Genomic DNA, 25,038 nt, shown 5'->3' with positions numbered 1-25,038 from the left:
TGAGTGAAAAAGCATGAGTGAGAAAAGCATGAGTGAGAAAAGCGCGAGTGAGAAAAGGGGGAGTGAGAAAAGCGTGAGTGAGAGAAGCGCGTTTGAGAAAAGCATGAGTGAGAAAAGCGCGAGTGAGAAAAGCGCAAGTGAGAAAAGCGTGAATGAGAGAAGCGTGGGTGAGAGAAGCATGAGTGAAAAAAGCGTGAGTGAGAAAAGCATGAGTGAGAAAAGCGCGAATGAGAAAAGCGCGAGTGAGAAAAGCGAGTGAGAAAAGCGGGAGTGAGAAGAGCGGGAGTGATAAAAGTGTGAGTGACAAAAGCGCAAGTGAGAAAAGTGTGAATGAGAGAAGCGTGGGTGAGAGAAACATGAGTGAGAAAAGCGCGAGTGAGAAAAGCATGAGTGAGAAAAGCATGAATGAGAAAAGTGGGAGTGAAAAAAGCGTGAGTGAGAAAAGCATGAATGAAAAAAGCGCGAGTGAGAAAAGGGGGAGTGAGAAAAGCGTGAGTGAGAGAAGTGGGAGTGAGAAAAGCATGAGTGAGAAAAGCGCGAGTGAGAAAAGCATGAGTGAGAAAAAACCTGAGTGAGAAAAGCATAAGTGAGAAAAGCGTGAGTGAGAAAAGCGTGAGTGAGAAGAGCATGAGTGAGAAAAGCGCGAGTGAGAAAAGGGGGAATGAGAAAAGCGTGAGTGAGAGAAGCGCGTTTGAGAAAAGCATGAGTGAGAAAAGCGCAAGTGAGAGAAGCGTGAGTGAGAAAAGGGCGAGTGAGAAAAGCATGGGTGACAAAAGCGTGAGTGAGAAAAGCATGAACGAAAAAGCGCGAGTGAGAAAAGCATGAGTGAGAAAAGCGTGAGTGAGAGAAGCGTGAGTGAGAAAAGGGCAAATGAGAAAAGCATGGGTGACAAAAGCGTGAGTGAGAAAAGCATGAATGAGAAAAGCGCGAGTGAGAAAAGCATGAGTGAGAAAAGCGAGAGTGAGAGAAACATGAGTGAGAGAGGCATGAGTGAGAGAAGCGTGAGTGAGAAAAGCATGAGTGAGAAAAGCGTGAGTGAGAGAAGCGTTGGTGAGAGAAGCATGAGTGAAAAAAGCGTGAGTGAGAAAAGCATGAGTGAGAAAAGCACGAATGAGAAAAAGCGCGAATGAGAAAAGCGCGAGTGTGAAAAGCGGGACTGAGAAAAGCGTGAGTGAGAAAAGTGTGAGTGAGAAAAGCGCAAGTGAGAAAAGCGTGAGTGAGAGAAGCGTGGGTGAGAGAAGCATGAGTGAGAAAACCGCGAGTGAGAAAAGCATCAGTGAGAAAAGCATCAGTGAGAAAAGCGCGAGAGAGAGAAGCGTGAGTGAGAAAAGCACGAATGAGAAAAGTGGGAGTGAGAAAAGCGTGAGTGAGAGAAGCGTGAGTGAGAAAAGCATGAATGAGAAAAGCGCGAGTGAGAAAAGCGGGAGTGAGAAAAGCGTGAGTGGGTGAAGCGTGTGTGAGAAAAGCGTGAGTGAGAAAAGCATGAGTGAGAAAAGCACGAGTGAGAAAAGTGGGAGTGAGAAAAGCGTGAGTGAGAGAAGCGCGTTTGAGAAAAGCATGAGTGAGAAAAGCGCGAGTGAGAAAAGCGCAAGTGAGAAAAGCGTGAATGAGAGAAGCGTGGGTGAGAGAAGCATGAGTGAAAAAAGCGTGAGTGAGAAAAGCATGAGTGAGAAAAGCGCAAATGAGAAAAGCGCGAGTGAGAAAAGCGAGTGAGAAAAGCGGGAGTGAGAAGAGCGGGAGTGATAAAAGTGTGAGTGACAAAAGCGCAAGTGAGAAAAGTGTGAATGAGAGAAGCGTGGGTGAGAGAAACATGAGTGAGAAAAGCATGAATGAGAAAAGTGGGAGTGAAAATAGCGTGAGTGAGAAAAGCATGAATGAAAAAAGCGCGAGTGAGAAAAGGGGGAGTGAGAAAAGCGTGAGTGAGAGAAGTGCGAGTGAGAAAAGCATGAGTGAGAAAAGCGCGAGTGAGAAAAGCATGAGTGAGAAAAGCATGAGTGAGAGAAGCGTGAATGAGAAAAGCTCGATTGAGAAAAGCATGAGTGAGAGAAGCGTGAATGAGAAAAGCATGAGTGAGAGAAGCGCGAGTGGGAAAAGCGTGAGTGAGAGAAGCGCGAGTGAGAAAAGCATGAGTGAGAAAAGCGCGAGGGAGAAAAGCGTGAGTGAGAAAAGCGCGAGTGAGAGAAGCATGAGTGAGAGAAGCGTGAATGAGAAAAGCATGAGTAAGAGAAGCGCGATTGAGAAAAGCGCGAGTGAGAAAAGCGCGAGTGAGAAAAGCGTGAGTGAGAAAAGCGTGAAAGAGAAAAGCGCGAGTGCGAAAAGCGTGAGAGAGAAAAGCGCGAGTGAGAGAAGCATGAGTGAGAGAGGCGTGAGTGAGAGAAGCGTGAGTGAGAAAAGTGTGAGTGGGGAAAGCGCGAGTGAGAAAAGCGTGAGTGAGAGAAGCGTGAGTGAGAAAAGCATGAATGAGAAAAGCGCGAGTGAGAAAAGCGGGAGTGAGAAAAGCGCGAGTGAGAAAAGCGTGAGTGAGAGAAGCGTGAGTGAGAAAAGCATGAGTGAGAAAACCGCGAGTGAGAAAAGCATCAGTGAGAAAAGCATCAGTGAGAAAAGCGCGAGTGAGAGAAGCGTGAGTGAGAAAAGCATGAATGAGAAGTGGGAGTGAGAAAAGCGTGAGTGAGAGAAGCGTGAGTGAGAAAAGCATGAATAAGAAAAGCGCGAGTGAGAAAAGCGGGAGTGAGAAAAGGGTGAGTGGGTGAAGCGTGTGTGAGAAAAGCGTGAGTGAGAAAAGCATGAGTGAGAAAAGCACGAGTGAGAAAAGTGGGATTGAGAGAAGCGCCAGTGAGAAAACTGTGAGTGAGAAAAGCGGGAATGAGAAAAGCATGAGTGAGAAAAGTGTGAGTGAGAAAAGCGTGAGTGAGAGAAGCGCGAGTGAGAAAAGCATGAGTGAGAAAAGCACGAGTGAGAGAAGCATGAGTGAGAGAAGCGTGAATGAGAAAAGCATGAGTGAGAGAAGCGCGAGTGAGAAAAGCGCGAATGAGAAAAGCGCGAGTGAGAAAAGCGTGAGTGAGAAAAGCATGAAAGAGAAAAGCGCGAGTGCGAAAAGGGTGAGTGAGAAAAGCGCGAGTGAGAGAAGCATGATTGAGAGAAGCGTGAGTGAGAAAAGCATGAATGAGAAAAGCGCGAGTGTGAAAAGCGTGACTGAGAAAAGCGTGAGTGAGAAAAGTGTGAGTGAGAAAAGCGCAAGTGAGAAAAGCGTGAGTGAGAGAAGCGTGGGTGAGAGAAGCATGAGTGAGAAAACCGCGAATGAGAAAAGCATCAGTGAGAAAAGCATCAGTGAGAAAAGCGTGAGTGAAAAAGCATGAGTGAGAAAAGCATGAGTGAGAAAAGCGCGAGTGAGAAAAGGGGGAGTGAGAAAAGCGTGAGTGAGAGAAGCGCGTTTGAGAAAAGCATGAGTGAGAAAAGCGCGAGTGAGAAAAGCGCAAGTGAGAAAAGCGTGAATGAGAGAAGCGTGGGTGAGAGAAGCATGAGTGAAAAAAGCGTGAGTGAGAAAAGCATGAGTGAGAAAAGCGCGAATGAGAAAAGCGCGAGTGAGAAAAGCGAGTGAGAAAAGCGGGAGTGAGAAGAGCGGGAGTGATAAAAGTGTGAGTGACAAAAGCGCAAGTGAGAAAAGTGTGAATGAGAGAAGCGTGGGTGAGAGAAACATGAGTGAGAAAAGCGCGAGTGAGAAAAGCATGAGTGAGAAAAGCATGAATGAGAAAAGTGGGAGTGAAAAAAGCGTGAGTGAGAAAAGCATGAATGAAAAAAGCGCGAGTGAGAAAAGGGGGAGTGAGAAAAGCGTGAGTGAGAGAAGTGGGAGTGAGAAAAGCATGAGTGAGAAAAGCGCGAGTGAGAAAAGCATGAGTGAGAAAAAACCTGAGTGAGAAAAGCATAAGTGAGAAAAGCGTGAGTGAGAAAAGCGTGAGTGAGAAGAGCATGAGTGAGAAAAGCGCGAGTGAGAAAAGGGGGAATGAGAAAAGCGTGAGTGAGAGAAGCGCGTTTGAGAAAAGCATGAGTGAGAAAAGCGCAAGTGAGAGAAGCGTGAGTGAGAAAAGGGCGAGTGAGAAAAGCATGGGTGACAAAAGCGTGAGTGAGAAAAGCATGAATGAAAAAGCGCGAGTGAGAAAAGCATGAGTGAGAAAAGCGTGAGTGAGAGAAGCGTGAGTGAGAAAAGGGCAAATGAGAAAAGCATGGGTGACAAAAGCGTGAGTGAGAAAAGCATGAATGAGAAAAGCGCGAGTGAGAAAAGCATGAGTGAGAAAAGCGAGAGTGAGAGAAACATGAGTGAGAGAGGCATGAGTGAGAGAAGCGTGAGTGAGAAAAGCATGAGTGAGAAAAGCGTGAGTGAGAGAAGCGTTGGTGAGAGAAGCATGAGTGAAAAAAGCGTGAGTGAGAAAAGCATGAGTGAGAAAAGCACGAATGAGAAAAAGCGCGAATGAGAAAAGCGCGAGTGTGAAAAGCGGGACTGAGAAAAGCGTGAGTGAGAAAAGTGTGAGTGAGAAAAGCGCAAGTGAGAAAAGCGTGAGTGAGAGAAGCGTGGGTGAGAGAAGCATGAGTGAGAAAACCGCGAGTGAGAAAAGCATCAGTGAGAAAAGCATCAGTGAGAAAAGCGCGAGAGAGAGAAGCGTGAGTGAGAAAAGCGCGAATGAGAAAAGTGGGAGTGAGAAAAGCGTGAGTGAGAGAAGCGTGAGTGAGAAAAGCATGAATGAGAAAAGCGCGAGTGAGAAAAGCGGGAGTGAGAAAAGCGTGAGTGGGTGAAGCGTGTGTGAGAAAAGCGTGAGTGAGAAAAGCATGAGTGAGAAAAGCACGAGTGAGAAAAGTGGGAGTGAGAGAAGCGCAAGTGAGAAAATTGTGAGTGAGAAAATCGGCAATGAGAAAAGCATGAGTGAGAAAAGTGTGAGTGAGAAAGGCGTGAGTGAGAAAAGCGTGAGTGAGAAAAGCGCGAGTGAGAAAAGCATGGGTGAGAAAAGCGCGAGTGAGAAAAGCATGAGTGAAAAAAGCGTGAGTGAGAAAAGCGCTAGTGAGAAAAGCGGGAGTGAGAAAAGCGTGAGTGAGAAAAGCATGAATGAGAAAAGCGCGAGTGAGAAAAGCATGAGTGAGAAAAGCGCGAGTGAGAGAAGCATGAGTGAGAGAAGCATGAGTGAGAGAAGCGTGAGTGAGAAAAGCATGAGTGAGAAAAGCGGGAGTGAGAAAAGCGTGAGTGAGAGAAGCGTGAGTGAGAGAAGCGTGAGTGAGAAAAGCATGAATGAGAAAAGCGCGAGTGAGAAAAGCATGAGTGAGAAAAGCGAGTGTGAGAGAAACATGAGTGAGAGAGGCATGAGTGAGAGAAGCGTGAGTGAGAAAAGCGCTAGTGAGAAAAGCGGGAGTGAGAAAAGCGTGAGTGAGAAAAGCATGAATGAGAAAAGCGCGAGTGAGAAAAGCATGAGTGAAAAAAGCGCGAGTGAGATAAGCATGAGTGAGAGAAGCATGAGTGAGAGAAGCGTGAGTGAGAAAAGCATGAGTGAGAAAAGCACGAGTGAGAAAAGCGTGAGTGAGAAAAGCGCGAGTGAGAGAAACATGAGTGAGAAAAGCGTGAATGAGAGAAGCGTGAGTGAGAAAAGCATGAATGAGAAAAGCACGAGTGAGAAAAGCGGGAGTGAGAAAAGCGTGAGTGAGAGAAGCGTGAGTGAGAGAAGCGTGAGTGAGAAAAGCGTGAGTGAGAAGAGCGCCAGTGAGAGAAGCATGAGTGAGAGAAGCGTGAGTGAGAGAAGCGTGAGTGAGAAAAGCATAAGTGAGAAAAGCACGAGTGAGAAAAGCGTGAGTGAGAAAAGCGCGAGTGAGAAAAGGGGGAGTGAGAAAAGCGTGAGTGAGAGAAGCGCGTTTGAGAAAAGCATGAGTGAGAAAAGCGCGAGTGAGAAAAGCGCAAGTGAGAAAAGCGTGAATGAGAGAAGCGTGGGTGAGAGAAGCATGAGTGAAAAAAGCGTGAGTGAGAAAAGCATGAGTGAGAAAAGCATGAGTGAGAAAAGCGCGAGTGAGAAAAGGGGGAGTGAGAAAAGCGTGAGTGAGAGAAGCGCGTTTGAGAAAAGCATGAGTGAGAAAAGCGCGAGTGAGAAAAGCGCAAGTGAGAAAAGCGTGAATGAGAGAAGCGTGGGTGAGAGAAGCATGAGTGAAAAAAGCGTGAGTGAGAAAAGCATGAGTGAGAAAAGCGCGAATGAGAAAAGCGCGAGTGAGAAAAGCGAGTGAGAAAAGCGGGAGTGAGAAGAGCGGGAGTGATAAAAGTGTGAGTGACAAAAGCGCAAGTGAGAAAAGTGTGAATGAGAGAAGCGTGGGTGAGAGAAACATGAGTGAGAAAAGCGCGAGTGAGAAAAGCATGAGTGAGAAAAGCATGAATGAGAAAAGTGGGAGTGAAAAAAGCGTGAGTGAGAAAAGCATGAATGAAAAAAGCGCGAGTGAGAAAAGGGGGAGTGAGAAAAGCGTGAGTGAGAGAAGTGGGAGTGAGAAAAGCATGAGTGAGAAAAGCGCGAGTGAGAAAAGCATGAGTGAGAAAAAACCTGAGTGAGAAAAGCATAAGTGAGAAAAGCGTGAGTGAGAAAAGCGTGAGTGAGAAGAGCATGAGTGAGAAAAGCGCGAGTGAGAAAAGGGGGAATGAGAAAAGCGTGAGTGAGAGAAGCGCGTTTGAGAAAAGCATGAGTGAGAAAAGCGCAAGTGAGAGAAGCGTGAGTGAGAAAAGGGCGAGTGAGAAAAGCATGGGTGACAAAAGCGTGAGTGAGAAAAGCATGAATGAAAAAGCGCGAGTGAGAAAAGCATGAGTGAGAAAAGCGTGAGTGAGAGAAGCGTGAGTGAGAAAAGGGCAAATGAGAAAAGCATGGGTGACAAAAGCGTGAGTGAGAAAAGCATGAATGAGAAAAGCGCGAGTGAGAAAAGCATGAGTGAGAAAAGCGAGAGTGAGAGAAACATGAGTGAGAGAGGCATGAGTGAGAGAAGCGTGAGTGAGAAAAGCATGAGTGAGAAAAGCGTGAGTGAGAGAAGCGTTGGTGAGAGAAGCATGAGTGAAAAAAGCGTGAGTGAGAAAAGCATGAGTGAGAAAAGCACGAATGAGAAAAAGCGCGAATGAGAAAAGCGCGAGTGTGAAAAGCGGGACTGAGAAAAGCGTGAGTGAGAAAAGTGTGAGTGAGAAAAGCGCAAGTGAGAAAAGCGTGAGTGAGAGAAGCGTGGGTGAGAGAAGCATGAGTGAGAAAACCGCGAGTGAGAAAAGCATCAGTGAGAAAAGCATCAGTGAGAAAAGCGCGAGAGAGAGAAGCGTGAGTGAGAAAAGCGCGAATGAGAAAAGTGGGAGTGAGAAAAGCGTGAGTGAGAGAAGCGTGAGTGAGAAAAGCATGAATGAGAAAAGCGCGAGTGAGAAAAGCGGGAGTGAGAAAAGCGTGAGTGGGTGAAGCGTGTGTGAGAAAAGCGTGAGTGAGAAAAGCATGAGTGAGAAAAGCACGAGTGAGAAAAGTGGGAGTGAGAGAAGCGCAAGTGAGAAAATTGTGAGTGAGAAAATCGGGAATGAGAAAAGCATGAGTGAGAAAAGTGTGAGTGAGAAAGGCGTGAGTGAGAAAAGCGTGAGTGAGAAAAGCGCGAGTGAGAAAAGCATGGGTGAGAAAAGCGCGAGTGAGAAAAGCATGAGTGAAAAAAGCGTGAGTGAGAAAAGCGCTAGTGAGAAAAGCGGGAGTGAGAAAAGCGTGAGTGAGAAAAGCATGAATGAGAAAAGCGCGAGTGAGAAAAGCATGAGTGAGAAAAGCGCGAGTGAGAGAAGCATGAGTGAGAGAAGCATGAGTGAGAGAAGCGTGAGTGAGAAAAGCATGAGTGAGAAAAGCGGGAGTGAGAAAAGCGTGAGTGAGAGAAGCGTGAGTGAGAGAAGCGTGAGTGAGAAAAGCATGAATGAGAAAAGCGCGAGTGAGAAAAGCATGAGTGAGAAAAGCGAGTGTGAGAGAAACATGAGTGAGAGAGGCATGAGTGAGAGAAGCGTGAGTGAGAAAAGCGCTAGTGAGAAAAGCGGGAGTGAGAAAAGCGTGAGTGAGAAAAGCATGAATGAGAAAAGCGCGAGTGAGAAAAGCATGAGTGAAAAAAGCGCGAGTGAGATAAGCATGAGTGAGAGAAGCATGAGTGAGAGAAGCGTGAGTGAGAAAAGCATGAGTGAGAAAAGCACGAGTGAGAAAAGCGTGAGTGAGAAAAGCGCGAGTGAGAGAAACATGAGTGAGAAAAGCGTGAATGAGAGAAGCGTGAGTGAGAAAAGCATGAATGAGAAAAGCACGAGTGAGAAAAGCGGGAGTGAGAAAAGCGTGAGTGAGAGAAGCGTGAGTGAGAGAAGCGTGAGTGAGAAAAGCGTGAGTGAGAAGAGCGCCAGTGAGAGAAGCATGAGTGAGAGAAGCGTGAGTGAGAGAAGCGTGAGTGAGAAAAGCATAAGTGAGAAAAGCACGAGTGAGAAAAGCGTGAGTGAGAAAAGCGCGAGTGAGAGAAGCATGAGTGAGAAAAGCGTGAGTGAGAAAAGCGTGAGTGAGGAAAGCATGAATGAGAAAAGCGCGAGTGAAAAAAGCGGGAGTGAGAAAAGCGCGAGTGACAAAAGCGTGAGTGAAAAAAGCGAGAGTGAGAAAAGCATGAGTGAGAAAAGCGTGAGTGAGAGAAGCGTGAGTGAGAAAAGCATGAATGAGAAAAGCATGAGTGAGAGAAGCGCGAGTGAGAAAAGCAAGAGTGAGAGAAGCATGAGTGAGAGAAGCGTGAATGAGAAAAGCATGAGCGAGAGAAGCGCGAGTGAGAAAAGCGCGAATGAGAAAAGCGCGAGTGAGAAAAGCGTGAGTGAGAAAAGCATGAAAGAGAAAAGCGCGAGTGCGAAAAGGGTGAGTGAGAAAAGCGCGAGTAAGAGAAGCATGATTGAGAGAAGCGTGAGTGAGAAAAGCATGAATGAGAAAACCGCGAGTGAGAAAAGCGGCAATGAGAAAAGCGCAAGTGAGAGAAGGGTGAGTGAGAGAAGCGTGAGTGAGAGAAGCGTGAGTGAGAGAAGTGTGAGTGAGAAAAGCGTGAGTGAGAAAAGCGCGAGTGAGAAAAGCGTGAGTGAAAAAAGCGCCATTGAGAGAAGCATGAGTGAGAGAAGCGTGAGTGAGAAAAGCGTAAGTGAGAAAAGCGTGAGTGAGAGAAGCGTGGGTGAGAGAAGCATGAGTGAGAAAAGCGCGAGTGAGAGAAGCATGAGTGAGAAAAGCATGAGTGAGAAAAGCGCGAGTGAGAGAAGCGTGAGTGAGAAAAGCATGAATGAGAAAAGCGGGAGTGAGAAAAGCGGGAGTGAGAAAAGCGTGAGTGAGAGAAGCCTGGGTGAGAGAAGCATGAGTGAGAAAAGCGCGAGTGAGAAAAGCCTGATTGAGAAAAGCATAAGTGAGAAAAGCGTGAGTGAAAAAGCGTGAGTGAGAAAAGCATGAGTGAGAAAACCGCGAGTGAGAAAAGGGGGAGTGAGAAAAGCGTGAGTGAGAGAAGCGCGTTTGAGAAAAGCATGAGTGAGAAAAGCGCGAGTGAGAAAAGCGCAAGTGAGAAAAGCGTGAATGAGAGAAGCGTGGGTGAGAGAAGCATGAGTGAAAAAAGCGTGAGTGAGAAAAGCATGAGTGAGAAAAGCGCGAATGAGAAAAGCGCGAGTGAGAAAAGCGAGTGAGAAAAGCGGGAGTGAGAAGAGCGGGAGTGATAAAAGTGTGAGTGACAAAAGCGCAAGTGAGAAAAGTGTGAATGAGAGAAGCGTGGGTGAGAGAAACATGAGTGAGAAAAGCGCGAGTGAGAAAAGCATGAGTGAGAAAAGCATGAATGAGAAAAGTGGGAGTGAAAAAAGCGTGAGTGAGAAAAGCATGAATGAAAAAAGCGCGAGTGAGAAAAGGGGGAGTGAGAAAAGCGTGAGTGAGAGAAGTGCGAGTGAGAAAAGCATGAGTGAGAAAAGCGCGAGTGAGAAAAGCATGAGTGAGAAAAGCATGAGTGAGAGAAGCGTGAATGAGAAAAGCGCGATTGAGAAAAGCATGAGTGAGAGAAGCGTGAATGAGAAAAGCATGAGTGAGAGAAGCGCGAGTGGGAAAAGCGTGAGTGAGAGAAGCGCGAGTGAGAAAAGCATGAGTGAGAAAAGCGCGAGGGAGAAAAGCGTGAGTGAGAAAAGCGCGAGTGAGAGAAGCATGAGTGAGAGAAGCGTGAATGAGAAAAGCATGAGTAAGAGAAGCGCGATTGAGAAAAGCGCGAGTGAGAAAAGCACGAGTGAGAAAAGCGTGAGTGAGAAAAGCGTGAAAGAGAAAAGCGCGAGTGCGAAAAGCGTGAGAGAGAAAAGCGCGAGTGAGAGAAGCATGAGTGAGAGAAGCGTGAGTGAGAGAAGCGTGAGTGAGAAAAGTGTGAGTGGGAAAAGCGCGAGTGAGAAAAGCGTGAGTGAGAGAAGCGTGAGTGAGAAAAGCATGAATGAGAAAAGCGCGAGTGAGAAAAGCGGGAGTGAGAAAAGCGCGAGTGAGAAAAGCGTGAGTGAGAAAAGCGTGAGTGAGAAAAGCATGAGTGAGAAAACCGCGAGTGAAAAAAGCATCAGTGAGAAAAGCATCAGTGAGAAAAGCGCGAGTGAGAGAAGCGTGAGTGAGAAAAGCATGAATGAGAAAAGTGGGAGTGAGAAAAGCGCGAGTGAGAGAAGCATGAGTGAGAAAAGCATGAGTGAAAAAAGCGCGAGTGAGAGAAGCGTGAGTGAGAAAAGCATGAATGAGAAAAGCGGGAGTGAGAAAAGCGAGAGTGAGAAAAGCGTGAGTGAGAGAAGCCTGGGTGAAAGAAGCATGAGTGAGAAAAGCGCGAGTGAGAAACGCCTGATTGAGAAAAGCATAAGTGAGAAAAGCGTGAGTGAAAAAGCGTGAGTGAGAAAAGCATGAGTGAGAAAAGCGGGAATGAGAAAAGCGCGAGTGAGAGAAGCGTGAGTGAGAGAAGCGTGAGTGAGAGAAGCGTGAGTGAGAGAAGCGTGAGTGAGAAAAGCGTGAGTGAGAAAAGCGCGAGTGAGAAAAGCGTGAGTGAAAAGAGCGCCATTGAGAGAAGCATGAGTTAGAGAAGCGTGAGTGAGAAAAGCGTCAGTGAGAAAAACGTGAGTGAGAAAAGCGCGAGTGAGAAAAGCATGAGTGAGAAAAGCGAGAGTGAGAGAAACATGAGTGAGAGAGGCATGAGTGAGAGAAGCGTGAGTGAGAAAAGCATGAGTGAGAAAAGCGTGAGTGAGAGAAGCGTGGGTGAGAGAAGCATGAGTGAAAAAAGCGTGAGTGAGAAAAGCACGAGTGAGAAAAGTGGGATTGAGAGAAGCGCCAGTGAGAAAATTGTGAGTGAGAAAAGCGGGAATGAGAAAAGCATGAGTGAGAAAAGTGTGAGTGAGAAAAGCGTGAGTGAGAGAAGCGCGAGTGAGAAAAGCATGAGTGAGAAAAGCGCGAGTGAGAAAAGCATGAGTGAGAAAAGCACGAGTGAGAGAAGCATGAGTGAGAGAAGCGTGAATGAGAAAAGCATGAGTGAGAGAAGCGCGAGTGAGAAAAGCGCGAATGAGAAAAGCGCGAGTGAGAAAAGCGTGAGTGAGAAAAGCATGAAAGAGAAAAGCGCGAGTGCGAAAAGGGTGAGTGAGAAAAGCGCGAGTGAGAGAAGCATGATTGAGAGAAGCGTGAGTGAGAAAAGCATGAATGAGAAAAGCGCGAGTGAGAAAAGCGTGAGTGAAAAAAGCGCCATTGAGAGAAGCATGAGTTAGAGAAGCGTGAGTGAGAAAAGCGTCAGTGAGAAAAACGTGAGTGAGAGAAGCGTGGGTGAGAGAAGCATGAGTGAGAAAAGCGCGAGTGAGAGAAGCATGAGTGAGAAAAACATGAGTGAGAAAAGCGCGAGTGAGAGAAGCGTGAGTGAGAAAAGCGTCAGTGAGAAAAACGTGAGTGAGAAAAGCGCGAGTGAGAAAAGCATGAGTGAGAAAAGCGAGAGTGAGAGAAACATGAGTGAGAGAGGCATGAGTGAGAGAAGCGTGAGTGAGAAAAGCATGAGTGAGAAAAGCGTGAGTGAGAGAAGTGTGGGTGAGAGAAGCATGAGTGAAAAAAGCGTGAGTGAGAAAAGCACGAGTGAGAAAAGTGGGATTGAGAGAAGCGCCAGTGAGAAAATTGTGAGTGAGAAAAGCGGGAATGAGAAAAGCATGAGTGAGAAAAGTGTGAGTGAGAAAAGCGTGAGTGAGAGAAGCGCGAGTGAGAAAAGCATGAGTGAGAAAAGCGCGAGTGAGAAAAGCATGAGTGAGAAAAGCATGAGTGAGAGAAGCATGAGTGAGAGAAGCGTGAGTGAGAAAAGCATGAGTGAGAAAAGCGGGAGTGAGAAAAGCGTGAGTGAGAGAAGCGTGAGTGAGAGAAGCGTGAGTGAGAAAAGCGAGAGTGAGAGAAACATGAGTGAGAGAGGCATGAGTGAGAGAAGCGTGAGTGAGAAAAGCGCTAGTGAGAAAAGCGGGAGTGAGAAAAGCGTGAGTGAGAAAAGCATGAATGAGAAAAGCGCGAGTGAGAAAAGCATGAGTGAAAAAAGCGCGAGTGAGATAAGCATGAGTGAGAGAAGCATGAGTGAGAGAAGCGTGAGTGAGAAAAGCATGAGTGAGAAAAGCACGAGTGAGAAAAGCGTGAGTGAGAAAAGCGCGAGTGAGAGAAACATGAGTGAGAAAAGCGTGAATGAGAGAAGCGTGAGTGAGAAAAGCATGAATGAGAAAAGCACGAGTGAGAAAAGCGGGAGTGAGAAAAGCGTGAGTGAGAGAAGCGTGAGTGAGAGAAGCGTGAGTGAGAAAAGCGTGAGTGAGAAGAGCGCCAGTGAGAGAAGCATGAGTGAGAGAAGCGTGAGTGAGAGAAGCGTGAGTGAGAAAAGCATAAGTGAGAAAAGCACGAGTGAGAAAAGCGTGAGTGAGAAAAGCGCGAGTGAGAGAAGCATGAGTGAGAAAAGCGTGAGTGAGAAAAGCGTGAGTGAGAAAAGCATGAATGAGAAAAGCGCGAGTGAAAAAAGCGGGAGTGAGAAAAGCGCGAGTGACAAAAGCGTGAGTGAAAAAAGCGAGAGTGAGAAAAGCATGAGTGAGAAAAGCGTGAGTGAGAGAAGCGTGAGTGAGAAAAGCATGAATGAGAAAAGCATGAGTGAGAGAAGCGCGAGTGAGAAAAGCAAGAGTGAGAGAAGCATGAGTGAGAGAAGCGTGAATGAGAAAAGCATGAGTGAGAGAAGCGCGAGTGAGAAAAGCGCGAATGAGAAAAGCGCGAGTGAGAAAAGCGTGAGTGAGAAAAGCATGAAAGAGAAAAGCGCGAGTGCGAAAAGGGTGAGTGAGAAAAGCACGAGTGAGAGAAGCATGATTGAGAGAAGCGTGAGTGAGAAAAGCATGAATGAGAAAACCGCGAGTGAGAAAAGCGGGAATGAGAAAAGCGCAAGTGAGAGAAGCGTGAGTGAGAGAAGCGTGAGTGAGAGAAGCGTGAGTGAGAGAAGTGTGAGTGAGAAAAGCGTGAGTGAGAAAAGCGCGAGTGAGAAAAGCGTGAGTGAAAAAAGCGCCATTGAGAGAAGCATGAGTGAGAGAAGCGTGAGTGAGAAAAGCGTAAGTGAGAAAAGCGTGAGTGAGAGAAGCGTGGATGAGAGAAGCATGAGTGAGAAAAGCGCGAGTGAGAGAAGCATGAGTGAGAAAAGCATGAGTGAGAAAAGCGCGAGTGAGAGAAGCGTGAGTGAGAAAAGCATGAATGAGAAAAGCGGGAGTGAGAAAAGCGGGAGTGAGAAAAGCGTGAGTGAGAGAAGCCTGGGTAAGAGAAGCATGAGTGAGAAAAGCGCGAGTGAGAAAAGCCTGATTGAGAAAAGCATAAGTGAGAAAAGCGTGAGTGAAAAAGCGTGAGTGAGAAAAGCATGAGTGAGAAAAGCGCGAGTGAGAAAAGGGGGAGTGAGAAAAGCGTGAGTGAGAGAAGCGCGTTTGAGAAAAGCATGAGTGAGAAAAGCGCGAGTGAGAAAAGCGCAAGTGAGAAAAGCGTGAATGAGAGAAGCGTGGGTGAGAGAAGCATGAGTGAAAAAAGCGTGAGTGAGAAAAGCATGAGTGAGAAAAGCGCGAATGAGAAAAGCGCGAGTGAGAAAAGCGAGTGAGAAAAGCAAGAGTGAGAGAAGCATGAGTGAGAGAAGCGTGAATGAGAAAAGCATGAGTGAGAGAAGCGCGAGTGAGAAAAGCGCGAATGAGAAAAGCGCGAGTGAGAAAAGCGTGAGTGAGAAAAGCATGAAAGAGAAAAGCGCGAGTGCGAAAAGGGTGAGTGAGAAAAGCACGAGTGAGAGAAGCATGATTGAGAGAAGCGTGAGTGAGAAAAGCATGAATGAGAAAACCGCGAGTGAGAAAAGCGGGAATGAGAAAAGCGCAAGTGAGAGAAGCGTGAGTGAGAGAAGCGTGAGTGAGAGAAGCGTGAGTGAGAGAAGTGTGAGTGAGAAAAGCGTGAGTGAGAAAAGCGCGAGTGAGAAAAGCGTGAGTGAAAAAAGCGCCATTGAGAGAAGCATGAGTGAGAGAAGCGTGAGTGAGAAAAGCGTAAGTGAGAAAAGCGTGAGTGAGAGAAGCGTGGGTGAGAGAAGCATGAGTGAGAAAAGCGCGAGTGAGAGAAGCATGAGTGAGAAAAGCATGAGTGAGAAAAGCGCGAGTGAGAGAAGCGTGAGTGAGAAAAGCATGAATGAGAAAAGCGGGAGTGAGAAAAGCGGGAGTGAGAAAAGCGTGAGTGAGAGAAGCCTGGGTAAGAGAAGCATGAGTGAGAAAAGCGCGAGTGAGAAAAGCCTGATTGAGAAAAGCATAAGTGAGAAAAGCGTGAGTGAAAAAGCGTGAGTGAGAAAAGCATGAGTGAGAAAAGCGCGAGTGAGAAAAGGGGGAGTGAGAAAAGCGTGAGTGAGAGAAGCGCGTTTGAGAAAAGCATGAGTGAGAAAAGCGCGAGTGAGAAAAGCGCAAGTGAGAAAAGCGTGAATGAGAGAAGCGTGGGTGAGAGAAGCATGAGTGAAAAAAGCGTGAGTGAGAAAAGCATGAGTGAGAAAAGCGCGAATGAGAAAAGCGCGAGTGAGAAAAGCGAGTGAGAAAAGCGGGAGTGAGAAGAGCGGGAGTGATAAAAGTGTGAGTGACAAAAGCGCAAGTGAGAAAAGTGTGAATGAGAGAAGCGTGGGTGAGAGAAACATGAGTGAGAAAAGCGCGAGTGAGAAAAGCATGAGTGAGAAAAGCATGAATGAGAAAAGTGGGAGTGAAAAAAGCGTGAGTGAGAAAAGCATGAATGAAAAAAGCGCGAGTGAGAAAAGGGGGAGTGAGAAAAGCGTGAGTGAGAGAAGTGCGAGTGAGAAAAGCATGAGTGAGAAAAGCGCGAGTGAGAAAAGCATGAGTGAGAAAAGCATGAGTGAGAGAAGCGTGAATGAGAAAAGCGCGATTGAGAAAAGCATGAGTGAGAAAAGCGTGAATGAGAAAAGCATGAGTGAGAGAAGCGCGAGTGGGAAAAGCGTGAGTGAGAGAAGTGCGAGTGAGAAAAGCATGAGTGAGAAAAGCGCGAGGGAGAAAAGCGTGAGTGAGAAAAGCGCGAGTGAGAGAAGCATGAGTGAGAGAAGCGTGAATGAGAAAAGCATGAGTAAGAGAAGCGCGATTGAGAAAAGCGCGAGTGAGAAAAGCGCGAGTGAGAAAAGCGTGAGTGAGAAAAGCGTGAAAGAGAAAAGCGCGAGTGCGAAAAGCGTGAGAGAGAAAAGCGCGAGTGAGAGAAGCATGAGTGAGAGAAGCGTGAGTGAGAGAAGCGTGAGTGAGAAAAGTGTGAGTGGGAAAAGCGCGAGTGAGAAAAGCGTGAGTGTGAGAAGCGTGAGTGAGAAAAGCATGAATGAAAAAAGCGCGAGTGAGAAAAGCGGGAGTGAGAAAAGCGCGAGTGAGAAAAGCGTGAGTGAGAAAAGCGTGAGTGAGAAAAGCATGAGTGAGAAAACCGCGAGTGAGAAAAGCATCAGTGAGAAAAGCATCAGTGAGAAAAGCGCGAGTGAGAGAAGCGTGAGTGAGAAAAGCATGAATGAGAAAAGTGGGAGTGAGAAAAGCGTGAGTGAGAGAAGCGTGAGTGAGAAAAGCATGAATGAGAAAAGCGCGAGTGAGAAAAGCGGGAGTGAGAAAAGGGTGAGTGGGTGAAGCGTGTGTGAGAAAAGCGTGAGTGAGAAAAGCATGAGTGAGAAAAGCACGAGTGAGAAAAGTGGGATTGAGAGAAGCGCCAGTGAGAAAATTGTGAGTGAGAAAAGCGGGAATGAGAAAAGCATGAGTGAGAAAAGTGTGAGTGAGAAAAGCGTGAGTGAGAGAAGCGCGAGTGAGAAAAGCATGAGTGAGAAAAGCGCGAGTGAGAAAAGCATGAGTGAGAAAAGCACGAGTGAGAGAAGCATGAGTGAGAGAAGCGTGAATGAGAAAAGCATGAGTGAGAGAAGCGCGAGTGAGAAAAGCGCGAATGAGAAAAGCGCGAGTGAGAAAAGCGTGAGTGAGAAAAGCATGAAAGAGAAAAGCGCGAGTGCGAAAAGGGTGAGTGAGAAAAGAGCGAGTGAGAGAAGCATGATTGAGAGAAGCGTGAGTGAGAAAAGCATGAATGAGAAAAGCGCGAGTGAGAAAAGCGGGAATGAGAAAAGCGCGAGTGAGAGAAGCGTGAGTGAGAGAAGCGTGAGTGAGAAAAGCGTGAGTGAGAAAAGCGCGAGTGAGAAAAGCGTGAGTGAAAAAAGCGCCATTGAGAGAAGCATGAGTTAGAGAAGCGTGAGTGAGAAAAGCGTCAGTGAGAAAAACGTGAGTGAGAGAAGCGTGGGTGAGAGAAGCATGAGTGAGAAAAGCGCGAGTGAGAGAAGCATGAGTGAGAAAAGCATGAGTGAAAAAAGCGCGAGTGAGAGAAGCGTGAGTGAGAAAAGCATGAATGAGAAAAGCGGGAGTGAGAAAAGCGAGAGTGAGAAAAGCGTGAGTGAGAGAAGCCTGGGTGAAAGATGCATGAGTGAGAAAAGCGCGAGTGAGAAACGCCTGATTGAGAAAAGCATAAGTGAGAAAAGCGTGAGTGAAAAAGCGTGAGTGAGAAAAGCATGAGTGAGAAAAGCGGGAATGAGAAAAGCGCGAGTGAGAGAAGCGTGAGTGAGAGAAGCGTGAGTGAGAGAAGCGTGAGTGAGAAAAGCGTGAGTGAGAAAAGCGCGAGTGAGAAAAGCGTGAGTGAAAAGAGCGCCATTGAGAGAAGCATGAGTTAGAGAAGCGTGAGTGAGAAAAGCGTCAGTGAGAAAAAGGTGAGTGAGAAAAGCGCGAGTGAGAAAAGCATGAGTGAGAAAAGCGAGAGTGAGAGAAACATGAGTGAGAGAGGCATGAGTGAGAGAAGCGTGAGTGAGAAAAGCATGAGTGAGAAAAGCGTGAGTGAGAGAAGCGTGGGTGAGAGAAGCATGAGTGAAAAAAGCGTGAGTGAGAAAAGCACGAGTGAGAAAAGTGGGATTGAGAGAAGCGCCAGTGAGAAAATTGTGAGTGAGAAAAGCGGGAATGAGAAAAGCATGAGTGAGAAAAGTGTGAGTGAGAAAAGCGTGAGTGAGAGAAGCGCGAGTGAGAAAAGCATGAGTGAGAAAAGCGCGAGTGAGAAAAGCATGAGTGAGAAAAGCACGAGTGAGAGAAGCATGAGTGAGAGAAGCGTGAATGAGAAAAGCATGAGTGAGAGAAGCGCGAGTGAGAAAAGCGCGAATGAGAAAAGCGCGAGTGAGAAAAGCGTGAGTGAGAAAAGCATGAAAGAGAAAAGCGCGAGTGCGAAAAGGGTGAGTGAGAAAAGCGCGAGTGAGAGAAGCATGATTGAGAGAAGCGTGAGTGAGAAAAGCATGAATGAGAAAAGCGCGAGTGAGAAAAGCGTGAGTGAAAAAAGCGCCATTGAGAGAAGCATGAGTTAGAGAAGCGTGAGCGAGAAAAGCGTCAGTGAGAAAAACGTGAGTGAGAGAAGCGTGGGTGAGAGAAGCATGAGTGAGAAAAGCGCGAGTGAGAGAAGCATGAGTGAGAAAAACATGTGTGAGAAAAGCGCGAGTGAGAGAAGCGTGAGTGAGAAAAGCATGAATGAGAAAAGCGCGAGTGAGAAAAGCGTGAGTGAAAAAAGCGCCATTGAGAGAAGCATGAGTTAGAGAAGCGTGAGTGAGAAAAGCGTCAGTGAGAAAAACGTGAGTGAGAGAAGCCTGGGTGAGAGAAGCATGAGTGAGAAAAGCGCGACTGAGAAACGCCTGATTGAGAAAAGCATAAGTGAGAAAAGCGTGAGTGAAAAAGCGTGAGTGAGAAAAGCATGAATGAGAAAAGCGCGAGTGAGAAAAGGGGGAGTGAGAAAAGCGTGAGTGAGAGAAGCGCGTTTGAGAAAAGCATGAGTGAGAAAAGCGCGAGTGAGAAAAGCGCGAGTGAGAAAAGCGTGAATGAGAGAAGCGTGGGTTAGAGAAGCATGAGTGAAAAAAGCGTGAGTGAGAAAAGCGCGAGTGAGAGAAGCATGAGTGAGAAAAACATGAGTGAGAAAAGCGCGAGTGAGAGAAGCGTGAGTGAGAAAAGCATGAATGAGAAAAGCGGGAGTGAGAAAAGCGGGAGTGAGAAAAGCGTGAGTGAGAGAAGCCTGGGTGAGAGAAGCATGAGTGAGAAAAGCGCGAGTGAGAAACGCCTGATTGAGAAAAGCATAAGTGAGAAAAGCGTGAGTGAAAAAGCGTGAGTGAGACAAGCGCGAGTGAGAAAAGCGTGAGTGAGAGAAGCGTGAGTGAGAAAAGCATGAATGAGAAAAGCGCGAGTGTGAAAAGCGGGAGTGAGAAAAGCGCGAGTGAGAAAAGCGTGAGTGAGAAAATCGAGAGTGAGAAAAGCATGAGTGAGAAAAGCGCGAGTGAGAAAAGGGGGAGTGAGAAAAGCATGAGTGAGAGAAGCGCCAGTGAGAGAAGCATGAGTGAGAAAAGCGCGAGTGAGAAAAGCATCAGTGAGAAAAGCATCAGTGAGAAAAGCGCGAGAGAGAGAAGCGTGAGTGAGAAAAGCATGAATGAGAAAAGCGGGAGTGAGAAAAGCGGGAGTGAGAAAAGCGTGAGTGAGAGAAGCCTGGGTGAGAGAAGCATGAGTGAGAAAAGCGCGAGTGAGAAAAGCCTGATTGAGAAAAGCATAAGTGAGAAAAGCGTGAGTGAAAACGCGTGAGTGAGAAAAGCATGAGTGAGAAAAGCGCGAGTGAGAAAAGGGGGAGTGAGAAAAGCGTGAGTGAGAGAAGCGCGTTTGAGAAAAGCATGAGTGAGAAAAGCGCGAGTGAGAAAAGCGCAAGTGAGAAAAGCGTGAATGAGAAAAGCGCGAGTGAGAAAAGCGAGTGAGAAAAGCGGGAGTGAGAAGAGCGGGAGTGATAAAAGTGTGAGTGACAAAAGCGCAAGTGAGAAAAGTGTGAATGAGAGAAGCGTGGGTGAGAGAAACATGAGTGAGAAAAGCGCGAGTGAGAAAAGCATGAGTGAGAAAAGCATGAATGAGAAAAGTGGGAGTGAAACAAGCGTGAGTGAGAAAAGCATGAATGAAAAAAGCGCGAGTGAGAAAAGGGGGAGTGAGAAAAGCGTGAGTGAGAGAAGTGGGAGTGAGAAAAGCATGAGTGAGAAAAGCGCGAGTGAGAAAAGCATGAGTGAGAAAAAACCTGAGTGAGAAAAGCATAAGTGAGAAAAGCGTGAGTGAGAAAAGCGTGAGTGAGAAGAGCATGAGTGAGAAAAGCGCCATTGAGAGAAGCATGAGTTAGAGAAGCGTGAGTGAGAAAAGCGTCAGTGAGAAAAACGTGAGTGAGAGAAGCGTGGGTGAGAGAAGCATGAGTGAGAAAAGCGCGAGTGAGAGAAGCATGAGTGAGAAAAGCATGAGTGAAAAAAGCGCGAGTGAGAGAAGCGTGAGTGAGAAAAGCATGAATGAGAAAAGCGGGAGTGAGAAAAGCGAGAGTGAGAAAAGCGTGAGTGAGAGAAGCCTGGGTGAAAGAAGCATGAGTGAGAAAAGCGCGAGTGAGAAACGCCTGATTGAGAAAAGCATAAGTGAGAAAAGCGTGAGTGAAAAAGCGTGAGTGAGAAAAGCATGAGTGAGAAAAGCGGGAATGAGAAAAGCGCGAGTGAGAGAAGCGTGAGTGAGAGAAGCGTGAGTGAGAGAAGCGTGAGTGAGAGAAGCGTGAGTGAGAAAAGCGTGAGTGAGAAAAGCGCGAGTGAGAAAAGCGTGAGTGAAAAGAGCGCCATTGAGAGAAGCATGAGTTAGAGAAGCGTGAGTGAGAAAAGCGTCAGTGAGAAAAACGTGAGTGAGAAAAGCGCGAGTGAGAAAAGCATGAGTGAGAAAAGCGAGAGTGAGAGAAACATGAGTGAGAGAGGCATGAGTGAGAGAAGCGTGAGTGAGAAAAGCATGAGTGAGAAAAGCGTGAGTGAAAGAAGCGTGGGTGAGAGAAGCATGAGTGAAAAAAGCGTGAGTGAGAAAAGCACGAGTGAGAAAAGTGGGATTGAGAGAAGCGCCAGTGAGAAAATTGTGAGTGAGAAAAGCGGGAATGAGAAAAGCATGAGTGAGAAAAGTGTGAGTGAGAAAAGCGTGAGTGAGAGAAGCGCGAGTGAGAAAAGCATGAGTGAGAAAAGCGCGAGTGAGAAAAGCATGAGTGAGATAAGCACGAGTGAGAGAAGCATGAGTGAGAGAAGCGTGAATGAGAAAAGCATGAGTGAGAGAAGCGCGAGTGAGAAAAGCGCGAATGAGAAAAGCGCGAGTGAGAAAAGCGTGAGTGAGAAAAGCATGAAAGAGAAAAGCGCGAGTGCGAAAAGGGTGAGTGAGAAAAGCGCGAGTGAGAGAAGCATGATTGAGAGAAGCGTGAGTGAGAAAAGCATGAATGAGAAAAGCGCGAGTGAGAAAAGCGTGAGTGAAAAAAGCGCCATTGAGAGAAGCATGAGTTAGAGAAGCGTGAGTGAGAAAAGCGTCAGTGAGAAAAACGTGAGTGAGAGAAGCGTGGGTGAGAGAAGCATGAGTGAGAAAAGCGCGAGTGAGAGAAGCATGAGTGAGAAAAACATGAGTGAGAAAAGCGCGAGTGAGAGAAGCGTGAGTGAGAAAAGCATGAATGAGAAAAGCGGGAGTGAGAGAAGCGTGAGTGAGAAAAGCATGAATGAGAAAAGCGGGAGTGAGAGAAGCGTGAGTGAGAAAAGCATGAATGAGAAAAGCGGGAGTGAGAAAAGCGGGAGTGAGAAAAGCGTGAGTGAGAGAAGCCTGGGTGAGAGAAGCATGAGTGAGAAAAGCGCGAGTGAGAAACGCCTGATTGAGAAAAGCATAAGTGAGAAAAGCGTGAGTGAAAAAGCGTGAGTGAGAAAAGCATGAATGAGAAAAGCGCGAGTGAGAAAAGGGGGAGTGAGAAAAGCGTGAGTGAGAGAAGCGCGTTTGAGAAAAGCATGAGTGAGAAAAGCGCGAGTGAGAAAAGCGCGAGTGAGAAAAGCGTGAATGAGAGAAGCGTGGGTTAGAGAAGCATGAGTGAAAAAAGCGTGAGTGAGAAAAGCATGAGTGGGAAAAGCGCGAATGAGAAAAGCGCGAGTGAGAAAAGCGCGAGTGAGAAAAGCGGGAGTGAGAAAAGCGGGAGTGATAAAAGTGTGAGTGAGAAAAGCGTAAGTGAGAAAAGTGTGAATGAGAGAAGCGTGGGTGAGAGAAACATGAGTGAGAAAAGCGTGAATGAGAAAAGCATGACTGAGAGAAGCGCGAGTGAGAAAAGCGTGAGTGAGAGAAGCGCGAGTGAGAAAAGCATGAGTGAGAAAAGCGCGAGGGAGAAAAGCGTGAGTGAGAAAAGCGCGAGTGAGAGAAACATGAGTGAGAAAAACATGAGTGAGAAAAGCGCGAGTGAGAGAAGCGTGAGTGAGAAAAGCATGAATGAAAAAAGCGGGAGTGAGAAAAGCATGAGTGAGAAAAGCGAGAGTGAGAGAAACATGAGTGAGAGAGGCATGAGTGAGAGAAGCGTGAGTGAGAAAAGCATGAGTGAGAAAAGCGTGAGTGAGAGAAGCGTGGGTGAGAAAAGCATGAGTGAAAAAAGCGTGAGTGAGAAAAGCACGAGTGAGAAAAGTGGGATTGAGAGAAGCGCCAGTGAGAAAATTGTGAGTGAGAAAAGCGGGAATGAGAAAAGCATGAGTGAGAAAAGTGTGAGTGAGAAAAGCGTGAGTGAGAGAAGCGCGAGTGAGAAAAGCATGAGTGAGAAAAGCGCGAGTGAGAAAAGCATGAGTGAGAAAAGCACGAGTGAGAGAAGCATGAGTGAGAGAAGCGTGAATGAGAAAAGCATGAGTGAGAGAAGCGCGAGTGAGAAAAGCGCGAATGAGAAAAGCGCGAGTGAGAAAAGCGTGAGTGAGAAAAGCATGAAAGAGAAAAGCGCGAGTGCGAAAAGGGTGAGTGAGAAAAGCGCGAGTGAGAGAAGCATGATTGAGAGAAGCGTGAGTGAGAAAAGCATGAATGAGAAAAGCGCGAGTGAGAAAAGCGTGAGTGAAAAAAGCGCCATTGAGAGAAGCATGAGTTAGAGAAGCGTGAGTGAGAAAAGAGTCAGTGAGAAAAACGTGAGTGAGAGAAGCGTGGGTGAGAGAAGCATGAGTGAGAAAAGCGCGAGTGAGAGAAGCATGAGTGAGAAAAACATGTGTGAGAAAAGCGCGAGTGAGAGAAGCGTGAGTGAGAAAAGCATGAATGAGAAAAGCGCGAGTGAGAAAAGTGTGAGTGAAAAAAGCGCCATTGATAGAAGCATGAGTTAGAGAAGCGTGAGTGAGAAAAGCGTCAGTGAGAAAAACGTGAGTGAGAGAAGCCTGGGTGAGAGAAGCATGAGTGAGAAAAGCGCGACTGAGAAACGCCTGATTGAGAAAAGCATAAGTGAGAAAAGCGTGAGTGAAAAAGCGTGAGTGAGAAAAGCATGAATGAGAAAAGCGCGAGTGAGAAAAGGGGGAGTGAGAAAAGCGTGAGTGAGAGAAGCGCGTTTGAGAAAAGCATGAGTGAGAAAAGCGCGAGTGAGAAAAGCGCGAGTGAGAAAAGCGTGAATGAGAGAAGCGTGGGTTAGAGAAGCATGAGTGAAAAAAGCGTGAGTGAGAAAAGCGCGAGTGAGAGAAGCATGAGTGAGAAAAACATGAGTGAGAAAAGCGCGAGTGAGAGAAGCGTGAGTGAGAAAAGCATGAATGAGAAAAGCGGGAGTGAGAAAAGCGGGAGTGAGAAAAGCGTGAGTGAGAGAAGCCTGGGTGAGAGAAGCATGAGTGAGAAAAGCGCGAGTGAGAAACGCCTGATTGAGAAAAGCAAAAGTGAGAAAAGCGTGAGTGAAAAAGCGTGAGTGAGACAAGCGCGAGTGAGAAAAGCGTGAGTGAGAGAAGCGTGAGTGAGAAAAGCATGAATGAGAAAAGCGCGAGTGTGAAAAGCGGGAGTGAGAAAAGCGCGAGTGAGAAAAGCGTGAGTGAGAAAATCGAGAGTGAGAAAAGCATGAGTGAGAAAAGCGCGAGTGAGAAAAGGGGGAGTGAGAAAAGCATGAGTGAGAGAAGCGCCAGTGAGAGAAGCATGAGTGAGAAAAGCGCGAGTGAGGAAAGCGTGAGTGAGAAAAGCGTGAGTGAGAGAAGCGTGGGTGAGAGAAGCATGAGTGAAAAAAGCGTGAGTGAGAAAAGCATGAGTGAGAAAAGCGCAAATGAGAAAAAGCGCGAATGAGAAAAGCGCGAGTGTGAAAAGCGTGACTGAGAAAAGCGTGAGTGAGAAAAGTGTGAGTGAGAAAAGCGCAAGTGAGAAAAGCGTGAGTGAGAGAAGCGTGGGTGAGAGAAGCATGAGTGAGAAAACCGCGAGTGAGAAAAGCATCAGTGAGAAAAGCATCAGTGAGAAAAGCGCGAGAGAGAGAAGCGTGAGTGAGAAAAGCATGAATGAGAAAAGCGGGAGTGAGAAAAGCGGGAGTGAGAAAAGCGTGAGTGAGAGAAGCCTGGGTGAGAGAAGCATGAGTGAGAAAAGCGCGAGTGAGAAAAGCCTGATTGAGAAAAGCATAAGTGAGAAAAGCGTGAGTGAAAACGCGTGAGTGAGAAAAGCATGAGTGAGAAAAGCGCGAGTGAGAAAAGGGGGAGTGAGAAAAGCGTGAGTGAGAGAAGCGCGTTTGAGAAAAGCATGAGTGAGAAAAGCGCGAGTGAGAAAAGCGCAAGTGAGAAAAGCGTGAATGAGAGAAGCGTGGGTGAGAGAAGCATGAGTGAAAAAAGCGTGAGTGAGAAAAGCATGAGTGAGAAAAGCGCGAATGAGAAAAGCGCGAGTGAGAAAAGCGAGTGAGAAAAGCGGGAGTGAGAAGAGCGGGAGTGATAAAAGTGTGAGTGACAAAAGCGCAAGTGAGAAAAGTGTGAATGAGAGAAGCGTGGGTGAGAGAAACATGAGTGAGAAAAGCGCGAGTGAGAAAAGCATGAGTGAGAAAAGCATGAATGAGAAAAGTGGGAGTGAAAAAAGCGTGAGTGAGAAAAGCATGAATGAAAAAAGCGCGAGTGAGAAAAGGGGGAGTGAGAAAAGCGTGAGTGAGAGAAGTGGGAGTGAGAAAAGCATGAGTGAGAAAAGCGCGAGTGAGAAAAGCATGAGTGAGAAAAAACCTGAGTGAGAAAAGCATAAGTGAGAAAAGCGTGAGTGAGAAAAGCGTGAGTGAGAAGAGCATGAGTGAGAAAAGCGCCATTGAGAGAAGCATGAGTTAGAGAAGCGTGAGTGAGAAAAGCGTCAGTGAGAAAAACGTGAGTGAGAGAAGCGTGGGTGAGAGAAGCATGAGTGAGAAAAGCGCGAGTGAGAGAAGCATGAGTGAGAAAAGCATGAGTGAAAAAAGCGCGAGTGAGAGAAGCGTGAGTGAGAAAAGCATGAATGAGAAAAGCGGGAGTGAGAAAAGCGAGAGTGAGAAAAGCGTGAGTGAGAGAAGCCTGGGTGAAAGAAGCATGAGTGAGAAAAGCGCGAGTGAGAAACGCCTGATTGAGAAAAGCATAAGTGAGAAAAGCGTGAGTGAAAAAGCGTGAGTGAGAAAAGCATGAGTGAGAAAAGCGGGAATGAGAAAAGCGCGAATGAGAGAAGCGTGAGTGAGAGAAGCGTGAGTGAGAGAAGCGTGA

Source organism: Watersipora subatra, chromosome 4, assembly GCF_963576615.1.
Source record: "Watersipora subatra chromosome 4, tzWatSuba1.1, whole genome shotgun sequence".
NCBI lineage: Eukaryota > Metazoa > Bryozoa > Gymnolaemata > Cheilostomatida > Watersiporidae > Watersipora > Watersipora subatra.
The sequence above is the reverse complement of the archived record's forward strand: the minus strand, read 5'-3'. Positions refer to the sequence as shown.